General features: G+C 41.7%; 1 protein-coding gene across 1 annotated transcript in view; it reads left to right on the forward strand.

Annotated features, from left to right (window-relative positions):
- LOC126235568 (uncharacterized) overlaps nt 1-23816 on the forward strand; it is a 101530-nt gene that overhangs the window by 50513 nt on the left and 27201 nt on the right. The gene's annotated exons all lie outside the window — the stretch shown is intronic.

A 23816-nucleotide genomic window follows, 5' to 3' on the forward strand; every position in this document is an offset into this window, starting at 1 on the left:
TACGGATCTCCTGATAAATTTAAGCAATCGTACGGAGACAGACCATACTGACATCCAAAATATCAGACGTGCATCTATACACCAATGCAGGTCAAACGTCTGCAGTAAGCGAAACATTAAACGGTTTGGCTGCCATTCTTTGACTACCACATTGTTTCGGGTGTAGATATAAAAGTTAGGGAAATAGTAAAAAAGTGGTCAAGTGCGAAGCCTCTCGCTCGGAGGGTCACGTAAAAATATAATTATGTATACAGATAATTCGTCCAACATCCACTAATTGAGAATCTCGACGGATTTTACCTGTTATCGATATCGGTAAAATATCGGTTCCGGTATAAAGTACTGGCTGCGTTTTTATTTGTTGGTAAACAAGTGATCTTAATCTGTATTACTGGTCAAAAATAGACAGAATTGGAATTTGAATACATTTAACTGCTAATCCCTATTGTATTTTTTCTCATCCACTGATGATCCCTCGCACGATCCGCGAGTGGGACAGAAGGGGGAAAATATGACTTTGGCGCGAATTGTGCCCTCCGCCACACATCACTTGGTGGCTAGCGGAGTTTATATGTAGATGTAGATGTAGAAACTGTCGTACCCCATAAGTGCAATGGGCGCACAGTGGTGAACTAAAGTAGGAGGAATTTCTGCACTAAAAACAAGTAAAACAATTTCTTTATCGTGACGCAACAGAAACGAGCAGCACAGTGTGGCATTATGGAGACACGAACCCAGTGGATAGCTGCACTTCACATATATTTTTTAATCCATTGCCTCATGGATCTGAAAATGACCTGGAAGGCTTGAAGTAAAAGACTGAATTTAAACCTTTGGATTTATTGTAGTTACTTTTTACATGGAGGAAGTTTAATTGCAAATACTGACTTGAGAATAACTTAGCAGACGAACTGATTGGCATGGAGCGTGCCTCTATGGGAACATAGGAAAGGATTTTACAAGCTTGTGCCTGATCAAATGTGTGTGAATTCCTAAGGGACAGAACTGCTGAGGTTATCGGTCTCTAGGCCTACACACTTCTTAAACTAACTTATGCTAAGATCAACACACCCACCAATGCCCTAGGGAGGCCTCGAACCTTCGGTGGGAAGGGCCGCGCAATCCGTGACATGGCGCCTTAACCGAGCGGTTTTGTACCTGATCCAACATGCTGCAACAGAGATAAGTATTACTAATGGCAAAGAACAAGAGGAAAAGTTCTTACTACTTACTCACAGAAACTCGCGGTGCTGATAAAGTTAAAATTTCGTTAATCGATTTGCTCGGTACAAGAGCAGGACGAGAAGAATATGAATGTCGAATATAGTCGCTGAAAAAAGAGAACGAGCACACTGTTCAACGAAAAACAGGGCAGTGCAAAAAATTTAGCTTGGGAGTGGCTAAAACTTTAGCAATTCTGCAAGAGTTTGGTACAAAGAATTGGGAGTACTAGCCAGCCCTGACCACGAACTAACTAACGGTGTGCTGGCAAGCAGTCCCAATGCGTCTCACCGCCAACGCCTCGCCGTACAGCAGCACAGCCTGTCCCCACTGACCAACAGTATCTGCGACGCCCGCAGCCTGTACCAGGTCCCGTCCTCAACTACCACGTTCGCTCCGCTACTTGCTAGAGAACGCACTTTTTGGCGCACCTCCTGACCAATCATAGCTCTAGTTTTTGGGCGCAACACAACGGTCCAATTAGCGCGTGTCGAAAGCGCGTCGTATGGATTCACTTTTCGCCCTTTTCGACGGACACTCTCTCAAAAGTTCTCGAGAATTCTACTGCGAATTTCCAGTAACCAGTGGGAACTCAAGCCCATGAAATCACCGGAAAGATCGTCCCACCTACGTGCCTCAAGTCTCGTACTCCTTTGCCAGCATCTCTCTCCTTATTCTATGCCCCCCCCCCTTCCCCTCCACCCACTCAAATTCGTCTTCACCCACAGCCAAACAGAATGGATTTCATTCATGATGGTGTTCATGAAACAGAGGCTGCCGATCATAAAGGGAAAGTTACAAATAAAATAAAACACTTACCTCATACATCACTTGTCACAGGTGTTGTTCCGTGTAGAAAATAATACAAATGGCATATGAAAATGATAAAATACCGTGTCTAGTTGATAGGCTATACTCTAATGAAAAAGTACTCAAACAAACGGACGTCTATCACTGGGAATTCAGAGAATGTTTTAATTTTAGGCTTGAAATTAAAATTTTTTGTGTAATTTTGCATTTTTTTGTAATTTTTAATATACCCTATTAGTTCTGGAGTTACATTAACTTGCTGTCATAACTGGCAATGGCAATTATTTAATCAATTTTAAAACTCGTTATTGAGTAATAATGTTAGCGTTAGCTGAATCAGAGTTTAAAGACCAGTGAGCTTAATTTTTTCCAGTCCTATGTGCTGAGGCATCATTAAAGTTTTTAAATTATTATAATTAAAGTATGGTAATTATGACATAAATTGACTAAGAGATACTGAAGTCTGATACTTCAAGCCATAGGCAGTTTCAAAATTTAGTCCAGGAATTTAAATTCCCATCAGAACTAGAAGCAGATATTTTTCTAATAAATTTTTCGAAAAGCATGGCCCCCGAAACGTATAACTCAAATATCGGTATATTTAAGGAGAGAGTGATTAGATATTTACTAGACAGGAGCGTCTTCAGCCTTATCTTCTCATAATCAGGGGAGACTGCGGTCAAAGGCGGGTTAAGTCGTTCGTATCAAAATCGGAAATTAAATTAAAATGAATGCTAAATCGCACACTATATCAAACGAATCTAGAAAAAAGGTCTATAATCGTGTTAGCTCTTCAGTTGCCTTGGGTTATTAATGATAACATTCCTTTGGAGGAGAAATATAGTGAAAACGTATTTTGCGCTTTGGTTTTAAAATCTGTTGTGAAATCTCTCACAAAAACCAGACGAGAAATGCAGTTGCCGTTGTTACCGTGTATCACGTTATCTATGCGTTCTATAACAACAATGATTAGATACCTAAAATATTTTACAGCTTTATACACACCAGTGCCGATGTTCTCCCTCTTCCCCAACGGTGGTTGATGGTTGGACTGATAGATTTACCTTTCTGACCGAACTGAAGAGTCGTCTCCTGTGTACGAAGAGGTTTCAACAGAACTTCTACTACATGATTTTTATTTGTGCTTACTGTATAATGTATCCTGCAGCTTGTCTCTGGTGGATCTTTCTGTAGCCACTTCATCTCTACAGAAATTTCAAACAGTAATTTTTTCCTCTGTCATAAGGTTTCTGTCAAATTGTTAAACAGATATTTGCGCTCCATTCTCACAAAAACTACTTTCAAATACAGATGAAGATAAAGTACTTGTTAGTCTTTTGTTTCAAGCTATTATCACTGATTTCCTAATTTTTCCCTACAAGGATAAACGTCTAGCTTTCTTAGAGTAAAGTTTGTCGATGAAACAAAAATGAATCCACAGACTACCGTATCGGCAACACATCAACAAGTTATTGGGAAACGATGCCTGCACCTGTGCAAGACAGCAAAACAACAAATCTTTAGACGTGAGTCCTGTAATATCTTGCCGTAGATAAGAACACAATGCCACTGTTTGCTTCTGCGATGGAATTACTGAACGTAGCACCATTGCCAAACCCAACTCCCATTGTCATCAAACAAGCGTTGGACCATTGTTCCACAAATGTCGTAATTAGTCGTGAGCCGGAACCGTCTACGAAGTATGAGATTCTATTCATCCAGACTGGCAGAAGGTAGTAACGCACAGACAAACAAAGCTACTGTATACGTTGCGTTCTGAGAATTGCCTTTGCTGGTGTTTGTTTCTCCAAGTGTAATTGCCAAGTTCAGCAGAGGTCCTTCATAGATTAATCGCTAGCTCTTAATAGAAAACGATGCGAAACTGATATCCTACTGAAGAAAAGAGATTAAATTTTCGCCACACAAGATGTTTGTAAATAATGAACACAGGTGTAAGTATGGTTGAAGTCTTGCCTGGAAGGAAAATGGACGAAATTCACAACCAACCATACTGACACACGGCTGCTTGTGAATTTGAACCGTGTTCCGCCCACATAAGAATTTAGTGTCTCAAACACGTATTTCTCTGCGATGTCTTCATAAATCTGCAGATCACTTGAAACTGGAAGCAAGTAGTGGCCTTGCTCGTTTCAGATACTTATTGTGTATAACTGTACACAAACATTTTGAAAAAAAAAATCCCTTTGAGCTGCGTCATTTCGAAACAGCAACATTTCTGCCGACGTTCCAGCGGTTCTCTCCCGAGGGATTAACATGCTTGTTTTCTGGGCATAGTATTTCCTACGTACGGCCTAGTTCGCTGACAACATGAGACTGTCGTCAAGACATGCCTTTGACCAGTTCAAAGCCATGATGCCTGTGGAGGTTGCTTATACAGAATGCTGTTGCTGTGCCTCTCTAGCGGATGATCGGCAAAAAGAGAATCCTTACACTTAAGGGCTATGTTTACTTGCAGCAGGGCGTCGACACAGCATGACACTTCTCTAGTGACCATTTGTTTCTGCTCGTGGACACGGGTCTTGCGGAGCAGCTGGCCGAGGAAAATATTGGATTGGGACAGGCCATCGGCATCTTGCAGCTATCCTTCATATTCATGCACAGCAATCCATTCAAGCAACAGGAAAACAGAAAAATTATACTGTGAAATGGGTAGAATATTACCATACTACATGCTGCATTCCTCCTCCTCAATGGAATATCTCGTTCTATAGGGAAATGAGTCATTCATAAGTGCGACTGTCTCACAAGTCGTTGTTATGTCATCAGGCGATATTCGCGTAAGTGTTTCATCCATAACAGACAATCCTAATCATAACGGCTGGTTGATGCTTTGCAAAAACAAATCTTACGAAGCATTTGTTGTTCGCTTCACAATAAAACTTCCTGGCAGATTAAAACTGTGTGCCGGACCGAGACTCGAACTCGAGACCTTTGCCTTTCGCGGGCAAGTGCTCTACCAACTGAGCTAACTAAGCATGACTCACGCCCCGGCCTCACAGCTTTAATTCCGCCAGTACCTCGTCTCCTACTTTCCAAACTTCACAGAAGCTCTTCTGCGAACCTAGCAGAACTAGCACTCCTGGAAGAAAGAATATTGCGGAGACATGGCTTAGCCACAGACTGGGGGATGTTCCCAGAATGAGATTTTCACTCTGCAACGGAGTGTGCGCTGATATGAAACTTCCTAGCAGATTAAAACTGTGTGCCGCACCGAGACTCGAACTCGGGACCTTTGCCTTTCACGGGCAACTGTTCTGCCAATTGAGCTACCCAAGCACGACTCACGCCCGTCCTCACAGCTTTAATTCCGCCAGTAAGTCGTCTCCTAATTTCCAAACTTCACAGAGTGAGAGCACTTGCCCGCGAAAGGCAAAGGTCCCGAGTTCGAGTCTCGATCCAGCACACAGTTTTAATCTGCCAGGAAGTTTCATATCAGCGCACACTCCGCTGCAGAGTGAAAATCTCATTCTCGAAACGTCCCCCTGGCTGTCTCCGCAATATCCTTTCTTCCATGAGTGCTAGTTGTGCAAGGTTCGCAGAAGAGCTTCTGTGAAGTTCAGAAAGCAGGAGACGAGGTACTGGTGAAATGAAAGCTGTGAGGACGGGGCGTGAGTCGTGCTTGGGTAGCTCAGTTGGTAGAGCACTTGCTCGTGAACGGCAAAGGTCCCGAGTTCGAGTCCCGGTCCGGCACACAGTTTTAATCTTCCAGGAAGTTTCATATCAGCGGGCACTCCGCTGCAGAGTGAAAATCTCATTATCCCTCCACAATATTTCGGACACAAGGGATACGTACAAGAACTTGGTCTTATGGGCAGTAACGAAACAGTGAAATTCAGTTGCAGTAATAAGCAACGTTATGATACATGAAATAAAACTGAAAAATAGTTCAATAAATAAATATATACAAGGAAAAAATTAAGTTACATAAAGAGGTTTTCTAAAACACTCACCGGGGATGTTTACGTTATAAATCATCAAGGGACGGAAAGAGAGTTCCTGTAATCTTGCACTACAAATAAATGTAACGTCATTGGTTGGCAGTCCCAACGCCTTAAGAATTTTGCTGAGCGTTCAGCTAGCAGGATGTGAATGTATTACGTGCTCAGGAGACTTACATAAAGAACAGAGCGTCACCTGATCCCAGTAATAGCTTCAGTGATTAGGGAGCAACCTGACGCTAGAGGTTAGTTATTAAAAGGGTGGCATAATTATGTTACGAAGGTAACACTAATAATGTATTACCCTTGACAGTTGTATTACTTATGGTACAATTATGTGTACTAATACATAGATATAAATACTACTTCATTTGGATAGAATGGAAACAGTTGTACTTTATGAAGCAGGTGAATAATACTATAACCGGCGAGTACCATCTTTTGGCGGAACTCTATGACTTAGCAATGTATTTTTGTCCTACGAGATGTGATAGAACAGAAGTCATTCGTGGTTTGGCTTATAAAACGAACATTACAATTGGAAACAATGGTATTACTGGATGATAATCTTCACCGAGATATACATTCTGACAAAAAAGCTGCCGCATCGCGAAAGAATTATAAGAATGAGATGGAAGCTGGTAGATGACATGTACATGCACACAAACAAATGATTACAATTTCAGAATACTGAATGATTCATTCTAAAGAAAGGGGTTCGCAAACTGAGCAACACGCAAACAGTGCAAACAGTTATTCAGCTTGACAATGAATTATAGCGTCGTTGGATGTCCTCTTGAAGGATACTGCGCCAAATTCTGTCCAATTGGCGCGTTAGATCGTCAAAATCCCGAGATGGTTCGAGGGCCCTGCCCATAATGTTACAGACGTTCTCAGCTACGGAGAGATCCGGCCAAGGTGCTGTGTGGCGAGCACGAAGACAAGCAGTAGACACTCTCGCCTTGTGCGGGCAAGCATTATCTTTTTGAAATGTAAGGCCTGGATGCCTTGTCATGAACGGCAACAAAATGGGGCGTAGAATATCACCGACCTTCTGCTGAGCTTCAAGGGCGACACGGATAACAACCAAAGGAATTCTGCTATGAAATGGTATTCCAAGACCACCACTTGTGGTTGTCGGACCGTATGATGGAGTGAGTATCCCACCGCTGCCCGGGGCGTCTGCAAACGCGTCTTCGCTAGACATAGGGACTCATTTCGAAACGGAACTCATCACTTAAGACTTGCTCGAGTCAATGAGATTCCAGGACGTAGATGTGCTGGAGTCGAAGACCACCTCCCCCCCCCCCCCCTCCCCGCAATAGCGGTCTCCCATGTGGCCCGATAATCAGGAGATATGGTCTGGAGTGCCATTTTATTACATAGCAGGACACCTTTGGGTGTCCGCGTCATCCTTAAAGCACAGCGGTACGTCAGAGGTATCCTACGTCCACCTTTTCTTGTCCTTCAAGGCAGGCCATCCTAGGCTTACATTTCAGTAAGGTAATGGCCTGCCGCACACGACGAGAGGTTCTACTCCTTGTCTGTTGCTTGCGAAGCTGTATGTTGGTTAGCAAGGTCGTCGGATCTCTCCCTAGTTGAGAACGTTTGGAGCACTATGGGCAGGGCCCTCCTACCATCTCGTGATTTTGACGATCTAACGCGCCAATTGGACAGAATTTGGAGCGTATCCCACAAGAGGACATCCAACAAAGCTGTCAATCAATGACAAGCCGAATAATGGTTGTACTGCTTGCACGTTACTGACTTTCTCAGTTTGCGAAGCTCTTTGTCTGGAATAAATAATTCAGTTCTTCTGAATCTGTAATCATTTGTTTGTGTGTACTTGTAAATCTCATCTCCGATTTCCATCCCATTCGCATAATTCTTTCGCGATGTGTCGCTTTTTTTATTTATTTTAGTGTATATTTCGCACGGAGGTTTCTAATTTATTACCAAATACGAGAAATCAGCGCCGTGGATAAGGCTATCTTTTATAACGAAAACTAAATGTGATCCTGTGTGTGTGTGTGTGTGTGTGTGTGTGTGTGTAACGTTACTGTGTTGAATTTCTCTTTAATAAAGAGTACTGTACTGACCTGTGGTGTAGGTGTCTAGGAGTCGCGTTCTCGATCCCGGGGTTCGAAACCCCCCACCGCTTAAATTTTGATTAATAATCAGCAATGGCGGACGAAGACTTCCGGCATAAGAAGTTACCCTTAATCTGCCAATGGACTTGTCAAAAAGGAGGGAGAAGCGGACACATGTTCAGGGCACTCTCTTGCCGATATGGTGGGAAACTGCCCCTGAACGGGGAAGAATCAGCAGTGATCAAAAGCATGAGGATGCAGAGAGCAATGGAAACTATTGCATTAAAGACACATAACGTGTATCCACAGGACATGCGCCTGTAATTGGAAATGTGTCATGATGATCTCTCCACTGACAAAAGATTCTGGTATAGTCCCCCATTTGGATCTCCGGGAGGAACTGCCAATGGAGAGGTGACCATGAGAGAAAACATGAATAATCAACGAAAGGATAACGTTCTACGAGTCGGCTCGTGGAATGTCAGCAGCTTGAATGTGGTAAGGAAGCTATAAAATCTGAGAAGGGAAATGCAAAGGCTCAGTCTAGATATAATAGGGTTCAGTGAAGTGAAATGGAAAGGAGACAAGAACATCTGGTCGGAATAATATAGGATAATATCAACAGCAGAAAAAAATGGTATAACCGGCGTAGGATTTGTTAGGAACAGGAAGGCAGGGCAGAGTGTGTGTTACTGTGAAGAGTTCAGTGACACAGTTGTTCTTATGAGAATCGACAGCAAACCAACACCGACAACGATAGTTCAGGTATACATGCCGCCGTCACAATCTGAAGATGAAGAGATAGGGAAGGTATATGAGGATACTGAAACGTTAATACAGGACATAAAAGATGAAAGTCAAATAGTAAGAAGAAGAAAAGGCTATAGCAGAACATGGGCTTGGGATAATGAATAAGAAAGGAGAACGACTAATTGAGTTCTGGAATAAATTTAAGGTAGTAATAACGAATATTCTGTTCAAGAATCACAAGAGGAGGAATTATACTTAGAAAACGCCAGGTGATACGAGAAGATTTCAGTTATATTAATTACATCATGGTCACACAGAGATTCCGAAATCAGATACTGCATTGTAAGGGGTACCCATTAGCAGATATAGACTCAGATCACAATCTAGCTGTGATGAAGAGTAGCCTGAAGTTTAAGAGGTTAGTCAGGTAGAATCAGTACGCCAGGAAGTGGGACACAGAAGTCGTAAGGAATGAAGGAGATATACCTGAAGTTCTCTAAAGCTATGGATACAGAAACCCTAAGTGAAGCTCAATAGGCAGTACAGTTGAAGAGAAATTGAAGTGTCTAAAAAGGTCAGTCACAGAGGTTAGAAAGAAAAATATAGGTACAAAGGAGGTAACTGCGAAGAAACCGTGGGTAACAAGAAATCCTTCAGTTGATCGATGAAAGAAGAAAGTGCAAAAATGTTCAAGAAACTTCAGGAATACATAAGTATAAGGCACTGAGCCTTAATTAAATAAATAGGAAGTGCAGGGAAGCTAAGACGAAATGGCTGCATGACAAATGTGAAGAAGAACTGACTCAGCATTTAGGAAAGTCAATACAACTCTCGGTGACATTAAAAGCAACGGTGGTAACATTAAGATTGCAACGGGAATTCCACCCTTAAATGCAGAGGAGAGAGTGGATAAATGGAAAGAATTCATTGGAAACCTCTATGAAGGGAAAGATTTGTCTGATGTGATAGAAAAAGAAACAGGAGTCGATTTCGAAGAGATAGGGGATCCGGTATTAGAATTAAAAAGAGCTTTGGTGGACTTCAGGTCAAATAGGGCAGAGGGAATAGATAACATTCCAGCAGAATGTCTAAAATCATTGGAGAAGTGGAAACAAAACAACTGTTCACGTTGTTGTGTGGAATGTATGATTCTGGGAACATGCCATCTGACTTTCGGAAAATATCATCCACACAATTCCGAAGACTACGAGAGTTGACTAGTGCGAGAATTATCCCACAATCAGCGTAACAGCTCTGGGATCCACGTTGCTGATAATAATAATATACATAAGAATGGAAAAGAAAATTGAGGATTGATAGATGACTGTGTGTTTGGCTTTAGGAGAGGTAAAGCCACCAGGGAGGCAATTCTGACGTTGCAGTTGATAACGGAAGCAAGACTACAGAAAAATCAAGACACGCTCATAGGATGTCTACCTAAAAAAACGTTCGACAATATCAAGTGGTGCAAGATGCTCGAAATTATGGGAGAAATGGGAGTAAGCTATAGGGAGAGACGTGTAATATACCATACAATACGTACGAGAGCCAAGAAGGAATAATAAGACTGGACACCAAGAGCAAAGTGCTTGGATTAAAAAGGGTGTAAGACAGGTATGTAGTCCGCAGCTTGTGCTCGTGCGTTAGCGTTCTTGCTTCCCGCGCCCGGGTTCCCGGGTTCGATTCCCGGCGGGGTCAGGGATTTTCTCTGCCTCGTGATGACTGGGTGTTGTGTGATGTCCGTAGGTTAGTTAGGTTTAAGTAGTTCTAAGTTCTAGGGGACTGATGACCATAGTTGTTAAGTCCAATAGTGCTCAGAGCCATTTGAACAGGTATGTAATCTTTCTCCCCTACTGTTCAATCTCTACATCGAAGAATGAATGATGGAAATAAAAGAAATGTTCAGGAGTGGGATTAAAATTCAAGGTGAAAAGATATCGGTGATAGGATTCGCTGATGATATTGATATCCTGAGTGAAAGCGAAGAAGAATTGTATGGTCTGCTGAATGTAATGAAGAGTCTAGTGAGTACAGAATATTGGTTGAGAGTAGATCGAAGAAAGACGAAAGTAATGTGAAGCAGCAGAAATGAGAACAGTGAGAAACTTATGAGGATTGATGGTCATGAAGGAGATGAATTTAAGGAATTCTACTACCTAGGCAGTAAAATAACCATCGACGGGTGGAGGTAGGAGGACATCGAAAGCAGACTAGCACTGGCAAAAAGGGCATTTCTGGCCAAGAGAAGTCTGTAGATCTTAATTTGAGGAAGAATATTTTGAGAATGTACGTTTGGAGCACATTGTTGTATGGTAATGAAACGTGGACAGTGAGAAAACCAGAACAGAAGAGAATCGAGGCATTTGAGATGTGGTGCTACAGACAAATGTTGAAAACTGGGTGGACAGATAAGTTAAAGAATGAGGCGCTTCTGCGCAGAATCGGAGAGCAAAGGAATATGTGGAAAACATCTACAAGGAACAGGAACAGGATGATAGCACAGCTGTTAAGACATCGGGGAATGACTTATATGATGCTAGAGGGAGCTATAGAGGAACGAAAACCGTAGAGGAAGAAAGATATTGGAATACATCCAGCAAATAATAGGTTGAAAATGCTTCTCTGAGATGGAGGTTGTCACAGAAGAGGAATTCGTGGTGGGCTCCATCAAACCAGTCACAATACTGATGACTCAAAATTAAAAAAAAAAAAGGAGCAGCGTCGCAGGAATCACATGACTCAAATGGAGAGTATTAGCGGACTTGTAAATTATTCGAATTTCGTTTCTTTAAATTTATGAGGAAGAGAAGCCTGTTATGAGCATAAAATGACATAATTAACCATTTAAGCCGATTTCCAGAAAACAAATGCCGTGCTGTGGGAACATAGGTAATCTAACGACGAGCATGTAATATGGTACTATTTTGTATAAAGGAAAGAGACCTAGCTTGGAAAACGTATTTGATATAGTAAAATGCATCTATATTGCCTTAACACTGAAACTAGTCCGTAAAAGAGCGACCTGCCTTTATCGCATTTACTAATGTATTTGAATTCGAATAATGAAAAAAGTTAGGTAGCGATATTCACAAGTGTGCGCAAAGAAAATGAGGACGAAAGAGAATAAACTACAGTGGGCCCACCAAATTTAGTCGTGGAATGATACACAAAGCGTAAGGTTTTGTAGACCATAACGAAAATCCACTCAACCCAAGCAACGAACTCTCACCTTACTGCTTAATAGACTATAACCATTCAAAACTAATGGAACAGTTGGATTTCGTGGACTGAAACTGCATGACTCACTTCGACAACAGATAATGTAACTGATACATAGCCCACTGACATGCAGTCGATACATGAGACGCTACATCCATGTTTTTCTCCCTTCTATGAAGCGTGCAATAGCATTTCACCATTGACATTTAATTTGTTCAGAGATTTCTAATGGGGATGAGGGGGTGGCGGCCAACGTCTTACCAGTTCATTCACCTTGACAGTTTTCTTTTAAAAATCACTATTTACCTCCACATTTGCTTAAACAATAAATATACTAGAGTATTCCGTATCGATCAGAACACAGTATTGCTCAAGGTGTAATCCTTATATTTAAACTGCTTATAATGTACTGAGATATTGTACTGCTTAGGTCAGGGGCTAATAAACTGTTTTACGTTGCATCACGCAACACAAAATGTCGTTGTACACCTACACGTGGACGTCTCCGTCCTTCTTGAAGTAGAAAATATTTTCTTAGCTAGTGCATCTGACGTGTGAGCTTACGTGAGCGGGTATGGAAAGATTTACAAGGCCGTTCACAATCACGCATGCGTAATTATTCGTGGAAATTGCCTAAGCGACCGAGCTGCATCGTCATTGTCTTAAGGTAGTAACCAATCTACCAGCTCAGTTCTTATATACTTAAAATTTTAAGTACTATGATAAACTGACACTTAGTTTCGTTCAGCATATACACTACTGGCCATTAAAATTGCTACACCAAGAAGAAATGCAGACGATAAACGGGTATTCATTGGACAAATATATTATACTAGAACTGACATGTAATTACGTTTTCACGCAATTTGGGTACATATTTCCTGAGAAATCAGTACCCAAAACAACCACCTCTGGCACTAATAACGGCCTTGATACGCCTGGGCATTGAGTCGAACAGAGCTTGGATAGCCTGTGCAGGTACAGCGGCCCATGCAGCTTCAACACGATACCACAGTTCATCAAAAGTAGTGACTGGCGTATTGTGGCGAGCCAGTTACTTGGCCACCATTGACCAGACCTTTTCAATTGGTGAGAGATCTGGAGAATGTGCTGGCCAGGGCAGCAGTCGAACATTTTCTGTATCCAGAAAGGCCCGTACAGGACCTGCAACATGCGGTCGTGCATTATCCTGTTGAAATTTAGGGTTTCGCAGGGATCGAATGAAGGGTAGAACCACGGGTCGTAACACATCTGGAATGTAATGTCCACTGTTAAAAGTGCCGTCAATGCGAACAAGAGGTGACCGAGACGTGTAACCAAAGGCACCCCATACCATCACGCCGGGTGATACGCCAGTATGGCGATGACGAATACACGCTTCCAATGTGCGTTCACCGCGATGTCGCCAAAAACGGATGCGACCATCGTGATGCTGTAAACAGAACTTGAATTCATCCGAATAAATGACTTTTACCATTCGTGCACCCAGGTTCGTCGTTGAGTACACTATCGCAGGCGCTCCTGTCTGTGATGCAGCGTCAAGGGTAACCGCAGCCATGGTCTCTGAGCTGATAGTCCATGCGGCTGCAAACGTCGTCGAACTGTTCGTGCAGATGGTTGTTGTCTTGTGAACGTCCCCATCTGTTGACTCAGGAATCGAGACGTGGCTGCACGATCCGTTACAGCCATGGGGAAAATATGCCTGTCATCTCGACTGCTAGTGATACGAGGCCGTTGGGATCCAGCACGGCGTTCCGTATTACCCTCCTGAACCCACCGATTCCATGTTCTGCTAACAGTCATTGGATCTCGACCAACGCGAGCAGCAATGTCGCGATACGATAAACCGCAATCGCGATAGGCTACAATCCGACCTTTATAAAAGTCGGAAACGTGATGGTACGCATTTCTCCTCCTTACACGAGGCATCACAACAACGTTTCACCAGGCAACGCCGGTCAACTACTGTTCGTGTATGAGAAATCGGTTGGAAACTTTCCTCACGTCAGCACGTTGTAGGTGTCGCCACCGCCGCCAACCTTGTGTGAATGCTCTGAAAAGCGAATCATTTGCATATCACAGCATCTTCTTCCTGTCGGTTAAATTTCGCGTCTGTAGCACGTCATCTTCGTGGTGTAGAAATTTTAATGGCCACTAGTGTAGTACTTATATCTGCCCAAAATGCCATTCCGATCTAATATTGGGCATTTGTAAGTGCTGTGCTCTCTTCCGGAGGAGATACTTTCTCCGCAGATCTCCACCAGTGCGTCGACATACTGATAATTCGAAAGGCCTCTGGGAATGTGCTTGTCTATAACGCATTGGTTTAGAAGTGTTAGTAACTGGCACTGATATAGGTCCATTTTCAGTGAATAAAGGACTAACAATATTCTAAAATTTGCCTTCTACTGTTGCCAAGAGGGAACAATACGAGTGGACGACCAAGAACGAAGTGCTCGAATTAAAAAGGGTCTAAGACAGGGACATAGTCTTTGACCCCTACTGTTCAATCTATAAGTGGAAGAATCAATGACGAAAATGAAAGACTATTTATGGTGGTGTGTAGAATATAAGTCTGGCGATATATGAGTAGTATCACGATTTAGCAGCGATGAAGAGTAGGCTGAAGTTTAAGAGACTAGCCAGGAGGAATCATTCCGCAAAGAAGTGGAAGGAATGACGAGGTACGCTTGAAGTTCTCTGAGGCTATAGAGGAAAGAGCGAATAGGTTGAAGGAGTACACTGAGAGTTTTTACGAGAATGATGAACAGCATGATGGGACACAAGTGGAATGGGAGCCGATATGGAAGATACAGGAGATCTGGTGTTAGAGTTCAACAGAGCTTTGGAAGACCTGAGATCAAATAAGGCAGGCGGAATACTTAATAATCCGTCAGAATTTCTTAGAGCATTTGGAGAATTGGCAAACAAGCGACTTTTCAAGCTGGTACATTGCATCCATGATACCGGAGACATTCCGAAAAATATCAACCGCACAATCCCCAAGATGTGTAGGGCAGATAACAACGAGAACTATCGCATAATCAGTTCTCGTTCACCCGAGTTTCTGACGTGAATAATACACAGAAGAATGAAAAAGGTAAAAAGACGATCAGTTTGGCTTCAGGAAAGTAAAAGCTTCAGAGAGGCAGTTATAACGCTCACCTTGAAAATGGAAACAAGACTGAAGAAAAATAAAAATGTGTTCATAGAATTACTCGACCTGGAAAATGCGTTCGACGGTGTAAAATGGTGCATGTTGTTTGAAATTCTCTGAGAAATAAGCGTGAGGTATATGTACGGACGAATAATGTACAGCAGGACGATAAGAGAAACAGAATTAGGAGTGGAATTAAAATTTAGGGTGAAAGCATATCAATGATAAGACGCGCTGATGACATAACGATCGTCAGTTATAGTGAAGAACAACTACAATACATCTTGAACGAAATGAACAATCTAATCAGCACACACTGTAAGTTAAGAGAAATTCGAAATAAGACGAAAGTAACGAGATATAGGAGATATGAGATTACCGGTAAACTTCAAATCAAAATAGGACTGGAGAGTCGTCGAAGTGAAGGAATTCTGCTACCTTAGGAGCAAAGTCAGACGAAACAAGGAGGACATAAGAACTAGACTAGCACAGGCAAAGAGGGAATTCTTTACCAAAAGAAATGTATTACTATCAAATATGCCTTAATTTGAGGAAGAAATTTCTGAAAATGTATTTTTATTGCACATCATTGTTTGGTAGTGAATCATGAACTGTGGGAAAACTAGAAATGAAGGGAATCAAAGTGTTTCAGATGTGGTGCGATAGAAGAATATTAAAAATTAGGTGGACTAATTAGGAATCAGGTGGTTCTCTGTAGGATCGGTGAGGAAAGGAATACATGGAAAGCAGTGACTAGGAGAATGGACAGGATGGTAGGACACCTTTAAGACATCTGGGAATAACTTCTGTAGTATTAGAGGGAGCTGTAGAGGAAGACAGAGAATTGAATATGTTTCAAAAATAATTGAGGTTGTTCCTGTGCAAGTGCTACTCTGAAATGAAAAGGTTTGCAAACGAGTGAATGTTGTGACGGGTCGCAGCAAATCAGTCAGAAGGTGGATGGAGGAAAAAAGGAAAAGAACACAACGACTTACTTCAAACATGTTATGGTTGTTAAGCAACATTGTTATTTCACTTCGCAGCTTCTAGACACTATGTTACTGCCTGAACTGAATGAATTGACAGAGAGAAAAGGAGAAATCTTCATCCACACGATTAGTCTGCAATCCACCGTTAAGTTGTTAAGAGTGTGCATATAATCACTTCAAAATTATTTCTTTACCGTTTGTCTCGACTAGCATACGGGAAAAAGAGAACACTCACATGTTTCTGTGTGAACTCTGATGTCTTATTTCATCGTGATGGCCATTTCTCCCTACTTAGGTGGGAGTAAAATATCTTGGTCTTTGGAGGAGAAAGTTGACATTGGCATTTTCTTGAAAAGTCAACGAATAACAGCTTTATTTTAATGATTTCTATCACAACTCTCTCGCCACATACGTCACACTCTCCCCTGTTTGTTGAAAACACGAAACGAAACGCACTTCTTTGAACTTTGTCTATATTCCCCGCAAAACCAATTCGGCAAAAGTTTCATACCGCGCTGCAGTGCTTCAGAAAAGGACGGACAATGGGACTTCAGGCAGTCTCTTAAGAAGATTTCGAGCATCTTCTCTAAGTGTTGCGCCAATGAAACGTACCATTCGTTCGATTTGGCAACAAAATTTTCTATTTCACCGTTCCGATTTGAGTTGTTAATAGTTGTAATCCCTAGGTATTTAGTTGAATCAGCTGACAACGTTTCGATAAAAAAAAGAAATTATTCCCATAGCTCATGTATTACAGAGCGATAAACCACTTCCTGTTTTCTGAAAATCTGAACTTTCTATTTTGAAACGTTACCCATATCTAATTTATTATTAATTTCGAGTTCTTTTTCCTTTTTTGTGTCACAGATGCGAAGAAGCTTTCTTTTATCATCCAGAAGCAGAACAGTATCATCACATTGAATAAAAACCTGTAGAAAATTTGCAAATTTATTGCCTTTTTTAAAACTGACACGACTTGTACAAGAAAATCACTTTTAAATTTCGGTAAGCGCTAATTTCCCTGCTATCCCCTGTAGGTAACAGCACAAAGTACAAAAGAAAGAGAATTCACTTACAATTTAAAAGTCATGAATGATGGATGAGTGGACCAGTCTAAAAACACTAAAGTTGAAGGTTCTAAATCTGCTTGATCCAAGAATGTTGTTTGTATTGTGTACGCATTATGCATGTTCGGGTGTGTTGGTGTGACAGTTAGTGTGTTTAGACACCTGTGTCTTATGGAAATAGAAAATGCACATTGCACCCTGAGGACTAACATATTCACTAAGCGATAATTCCTTGTACGTCAGATAAAACTGGTAAGTTTTCTTTGGTTTTAAAGAATGACGAATATTTTAGAAAATTATTATTTATATTGTATTATTTAAACATTGCTTTATGTAAGTAATGTACACTTCCCATGCTCACTGATACTCTCTCTGTTAAGATCGTACACTCAATGGCAATTCTTCTGCAATAGATTTCTTTTTCTTTATTGACGTTCGTGGCAGTAGGCTACTCATCTCATAGTGAAGAAGACATGAAAACAATGTCACTAACTGCGAGACTTTGAACAAAAGCGCAAATTAAGCTCATACCTCATTAACTTGATAACAAACGGTATTTGATCATCATTATAACCCCGGAAACTACATTTTCATGTGGCGCTTACATATTTAAGCCACATAATTGCAGCTGCTGCACGCTGATGAACTTCGGTACAGCTATCAGCTGGAATACAAATTAATGATCATGTATTAATTTGACTTAATCTGGAATACGATGAGTGTCACACTAAAGCTTAAGTTGTAAATTAAATGCTCTCGGGTTTATATCACATTTTCCACGCTGTTTTAACGCGACACAAAATGAAAGGTGTAACAAACGATACTTGTAAGTTTTGTTTTCAAACTTATGGAAAGAATTTGTGCACATGTTCGATTCTATCGAGTTAGTGTTGCAAGTATCTGTTAAAGTTTTGTGCGCAATTAGACCGTAAATAGAGGTTTGCCTTTATGAAGAAAACATTAAATTATGTATGCCGTTCGCTTAGAGTACATCACCTGTTGATATACATTAACCTTTTAGTTGCGGAATTATGCCTCGTTATACCTTTAAAAATCCTGTCATCACTAACTGAAACTGGAAAACTTACATGTATCAGCTACAGAAATACATACAGCATCTCAAAGAAATCGTCGTCAGTGAGGTTTTTCTAATTAATATGAAAATTGTTCATTCATTCTAGAGGTTAAATATCTAATGCTTTGCATCTTCAGCGGTAGATGATATTGTTTCTGGCCGCTGGATATCGCTCGTTAAACGTCCTAGCACGCAAATTGTGAAGGCAACAGAGTTTCCAGTTTTCATCATACGCAGAACGAGTGACTGCAGAGAGTTCTGTTTCACATCTGCTAGAAATAAAGCACATTTCTAGAGAGCAGAAATCCTTTTTGACTTGGCGACAATGTAATCAAAAGGAAGCCATTGAAATGCAAATCGTGTCTTCAGTATTTGCAGCTCAGTACATGCGAGTGAGTCTGAGAATACAGACATTCGACCACTTCTCTAATGAAAATTGCCTGCAGCAGTACTCAGACTGGAAGTAAACATTGTTCTCGGTTACAGACAAAACACAAATCTGCAATGCATGTAAGGAAAACAAAATATGCAAGCTACCGTAATTAATGTTCCACGTTACCTATCTCGTCTGCATAGAGCTACATAGGTATGTACATTTTCTCTCTTTTAAATTTAAAGCTGCATACGTATTTAAAATGCATAAATACAGTTTTTTTCCAAATTTCATTATTGGATTATTATATTCAAAACAGCAACATAACACTCATATTATTCTATGTATGTTTCAGTGATACTATGGGAATTACGTCTCCTAATATCATACCCGTGGTCTTGGGGTGGCGTCTTTGATTCGTAATCAGAACGTCTTCGGTCCCCGGGTTCGATCCCGGCCAATGCTTAACTTTTGATAAATAATCAGCATTAGCGGCCAAAGACTTCCGGCTTAAGAAGTCAGCCTCATTCTGCCAACGGCCTTGTCAAAGAGGGTGGAGGAGCGGGTAGAGGTTCAGGGCACTCTCTTGTCCTAGGGGTGGGAAATTGCCCCTAAAGGCGGAAGAATCAGCAATGATCAACGACATGAGGATGCAGAAGGCAATGGAAACCACTGCGTTAAAGACACGTAACGTGTATCCACAGGACATGTGGCCTGTAATTGAAGAAGTGTCATGATGATCTCTCCATTGGCAAAATATTCCGGAATAGTCCCCCATTCGGATCTCCGAGAGGGGACTGCCAAGGGGGAGGTTACCATGACAAAAAGATTGAATAATCAACGAAAGGATAACGTTCTACGAGTCGGGGCGTGGAATGTCAGAAGCTTGAACGTGGTAGGGAAACTAGAAAATCTGAAAAGGGAAATGCAAAGGCTCAATCTAGATATAGTAGGGGTCAGTGAAGTGAAGTGGAAGGAAGACAAGGATTTCTGGTCAGATGAGTATCGGGTAATATCAACAGCAGCAGAAAATGGTATAACAGGTGTAGGATTCGTTATGAATAGGAAGGTAGGGCAGAGGGTGTGTTACTGTGAACAGTTCAGTGACCGGGTTGTTCTAATCAGAATCGACAGCAGACCAACACCGACAACGATAGTTCAGGTATACATGCCGACGTCGCAAGCTGAAGATGAACAGATAGAGAAAGTGTATGAGGATATTGAAATGGTAATGCAGTATGTAAAGGGGGACGAAAATCTAATAGTCATGGGCGACTGGAATGCAGTTGTAGGGGAAGGAGTAGAAGAAAAGGTTACAGGAGAATATGGGCTTGGGACAAGGAATGAAAGAGTAGAAAGACTAATTGAGTTCTGTAACACGTTTCAGTTAGTAATAGCGAATACCCTGTTCAAGAATCACAAGAGGAGGAGGTATACTTGGAAAAGGCCGAGAGATACGGGAAGATTTCAATTAGATTACATCATGGTCAGACAGAGATTCCGATATCAGATACTGGATTGTAAGGTGTACCCAGGAGCAGATATAGTCTCAGATCACAATATAGTAGTGATGAAGAGTAGGCTGAAGTTCAAGACATTAGTCAGGAAGAATCAATACGCAAAGAAGTGGGATACGGAAGTACTAAGGAATGGCGAGATACGTTTGAAGTTCTCTAACGCTGTAGATACAGCAATAAGGAATAGTGCAGTAGGCAGTACAGATGAAGTGGAATGGACATCTCTAAAAAGGGCCATCACAGAAGTTGGGAAGGAAAACATAGGTACAAAGAAGGTAGCTGCGAAGAAACCATGGGTAACAGAAGAAATTCTTCAGTTGAGTGATGAAAGGAGGAAGTACAAACATGTTCCGGGAAAATCAGGAATACAGAAATACAAGTCGCTGAGGAATGAAATAAATAGGAAGTGTAGGGAAGCTAAGACGAAATGGCTGCAGGAAAAATGTGAAGACATCGAAAAAGATATGATTGTCGGAAGGACAGACTCAGCATACAGGAAAGTCAAAACAACCTTTGGTGACATTAAAAGCAACGGTGGTAACATTAAGAGTGCAACGGGAATTCCACTGTTAAATGCAGAGGAGAGAGCAGATAGGTGGAAAGAATACATTGAAAGCCTCTATGAGGGTGAAGATTTGTCTGATGTGATAGAAGAAGAAACAGGAGTCGATTTAGAAGAGATAGGGGATCCAGTACTAGAATCGGAATTTGGGGTACTTACGGTCAAATAAGGCAGAAGGCATAGATAACATTCCATCAGAGTTTCTAAACTCATTGGGGGAAGTGGCAACAAAACGACTATTCACGTTGGTGTGTAGAATATATGAGTCTGGCGATATACCATCTGACTTTCGGAAAAGCATCATCCACACAATTCCGAAGACGGCAAGAGCTGACAAGTGCGAGAATTATCGGACAATCAGCTTAACAAAATGGTTCAAATGGCTCTGAGCACTATGGGACTCAACTGCAGTGGTCATCAGTCCCCTAGAACTTAGAACTACTTAAACCTAACTAACCTAAGGACATCACACACACCCATGCCCCAGGCAGGATTCGAACCTGCGACCGCAGCAGCAGCGCGGCTCCGGACTGGAGCGCCTAGAACCGCACGGCCACCGCGGCCGGCTCAGCTTAACAGCTCATGCATCGAAGCTGCTTACAAGAATAATATACAGAAGAATGGAAAAGAAAATTGAGAATGCACTAGGTGACGATCAGTTTGGCTTTAGGAAAAGTAAAGGGACGAGAGAGGCAATTCTGACGTTACGGCTAATAATGGAAGCAAGACTAAAGAAAAATCAAGACACTTTCACAGGATTTGTCGACCTGGAAAAAGCGTTCGACAATATAAAATGGTGCAAGCTGTTCGAGATTCTGAAAAAAAGTAGGGGTAAGCTATAGGGAGAGACTGGTCATATACAATATGTACAACAACCAAGAGGGAATGATAAGAGTGGCCGAATAAGAACGAAGTGCTCGTATTAAGAAGGGTATAAGACAAGGCTGTAGCCTTTCGCCATTACTCTTCAATCTGTACATCGAGGAAGCAATGATGGAAATAAAAGAAAGGTTCAGGAGTGGAATTAAAATACAAGGTGAAAGGATATCAATGATACGATTCGCTGATGACATTGCTATCCTGAGTGAAAGTGAAGAAGAATTAAATGATCTGCTGAACGGAATGAACAGTCTAATGAGTACACAGTATGGTTTGAGAGTAAATCGGAGAAAGACGAAGGTAATGAGAAGTAGTAGAAATAAGAACAGCGAGAAACGTAACATCAGATTTGATGGTCACGAAGTCAATGAAGTTAAGGAATTCTGCTACCTAGGCAGTAAAATAACCAATGACGGACGGAACAAGGAGGACATCAAAAGCAGACTCGCTATGGCAAAAAAGGCATTTCTGGCCAAGAGAAGTCTACTAATATCAAATACCGGCCTTAATTTGAGGAAGAAATTTCTGAGGATGTACATCTGGAGTACAGCATTGTATGGTAGTGAAACATGGACTGTGGGAAAACCGGAACAGAAGAGATCGAAGCATTTGAGATGTGGTGTTATAGACGAATGTTGAAAATTAGGTGGACTGATAAGGTAAGGAATGAGGAGGTTCTACGCAGAATCGGAGAGGAAAGGAATATGTGGAAAACACTGATAAGGAGAAGGGACAGGATGATAGGACATCTGCTAAGACATGAGGGAATGACTTCCATGGTACTAGAGGGAGCTGTAGAGGGCAAAAATTGTAGAGGAAGACAGAGATTGGAATACGTCAAGCAAATAATTGAGGACGTAGGTTGCAAGTGCTACTCTGAGATGAAGAGGTTAGCACAGGAAAGGAATTCGTGGCGGGCAGCATCAAACCAGTCAGTAGACTGATGACCAAAAAAAAAAAAAAATATCGCTCACAAACATTATTACCGTGTCTTCATACTGAACTGTCCGCCCTGATAGCTAAGTGGTCAGCGTGACGGATTGTCGTCCTACGGGCCCGGGTTCGATACCCGGCTGGGTCGGGGATTTTTCTCCTCTCAGGGACTGGGTGTTGTGCTGTTTTCATCATCATTTCATCCCCATCCGGCGCACAGGTCGACCAATGTGGCGTCGAATGTAATAAGACCTGCACCAAGGCTGCCAGACCAGCTTCGCAAGGGCCTCCCGGTCAATGACGCCAAACGATCATTTCCATTTCCATACTGCACTTGTGAAGAAAATAGTTACTCAGTTTTTTATAGTTTCAAAAGACCAGGCAAATATTCCATCGACATTTTTCAGAAGTTGTAAGTTGTTTTACTCTGACAATGCTTTTGTTTTCTTTTTTATCGTTCGGAGAATATTTTGATAATATGCAGACTTAATATTTCAACAGTTCTAAGACACGTCATACAAGTAACGTGAATCTTGACAACGTACTGTTAGAGCTGTTTTTATCAGAACTCCTAAAAATAGAGTAGCACGTTAGTTTGAGGTAACAATTATTTTAACTCAGAGCTGCATGAATTTTGGGTGATGATTATTAAGGAAAATTGTTCCAGAGAGCGAAATTAGGGTGAATTCTACTTGCAGTGCTTGCTAAGATCTTTTATGGCCTTGGAGTATTATGTGTGTGCTACCTTTATTCCTCTTTTCAGAGGATTCACACAAGGTTGGCGCCGGTGCTGACACCTACAACGTGCTGACATGAGGAAAGTTTCCAATCGATTTCTCATACACAAACAGCAGTTGACAGGCGTTGCTTGGTGAAAAGTTGTTGTGATGCCTCGTGTAAGGAGGAGAAATGCATACCACCACGTTTGCGACTTTGATAAAGGTCGGATTGTAGCCTATCGCGATTGCGGTTTATCGTATCGCGACATTGCTGCTCGCGTTGCTCGAGATCCAATGACTGTTAGCAGAACATGGAATCGGTGGGTTCAGGAGGGTAATACGGAACGTCGTGCTGGATCCCAACGGCCTCATATCACTAGCAGCCGAGATGACATGCATCTTATCCGCATCGCTGTAACGGATCGTGCAGCCACGTCTCGGTCCCTAAGTCAACAGATGGGGTAGTTTGCAAGACAACAACCGTCTTCACGAACAG

Source organism: Schistocerca nitens, chromosome 1 (assembly GCF_023898315.1).
Source record: "Schistocerca nitens isolate TAMUIC-IGC-003100 chromosome 1, iqSchNite1.1, whole genome shotgun sequence".
Taxonomy (NCBI): Eukaryota; Metazoa; Arthropoda; class Insecta; order Orthoptera; family Acrididae; genus Schistocerca; species Schistocerca nitens.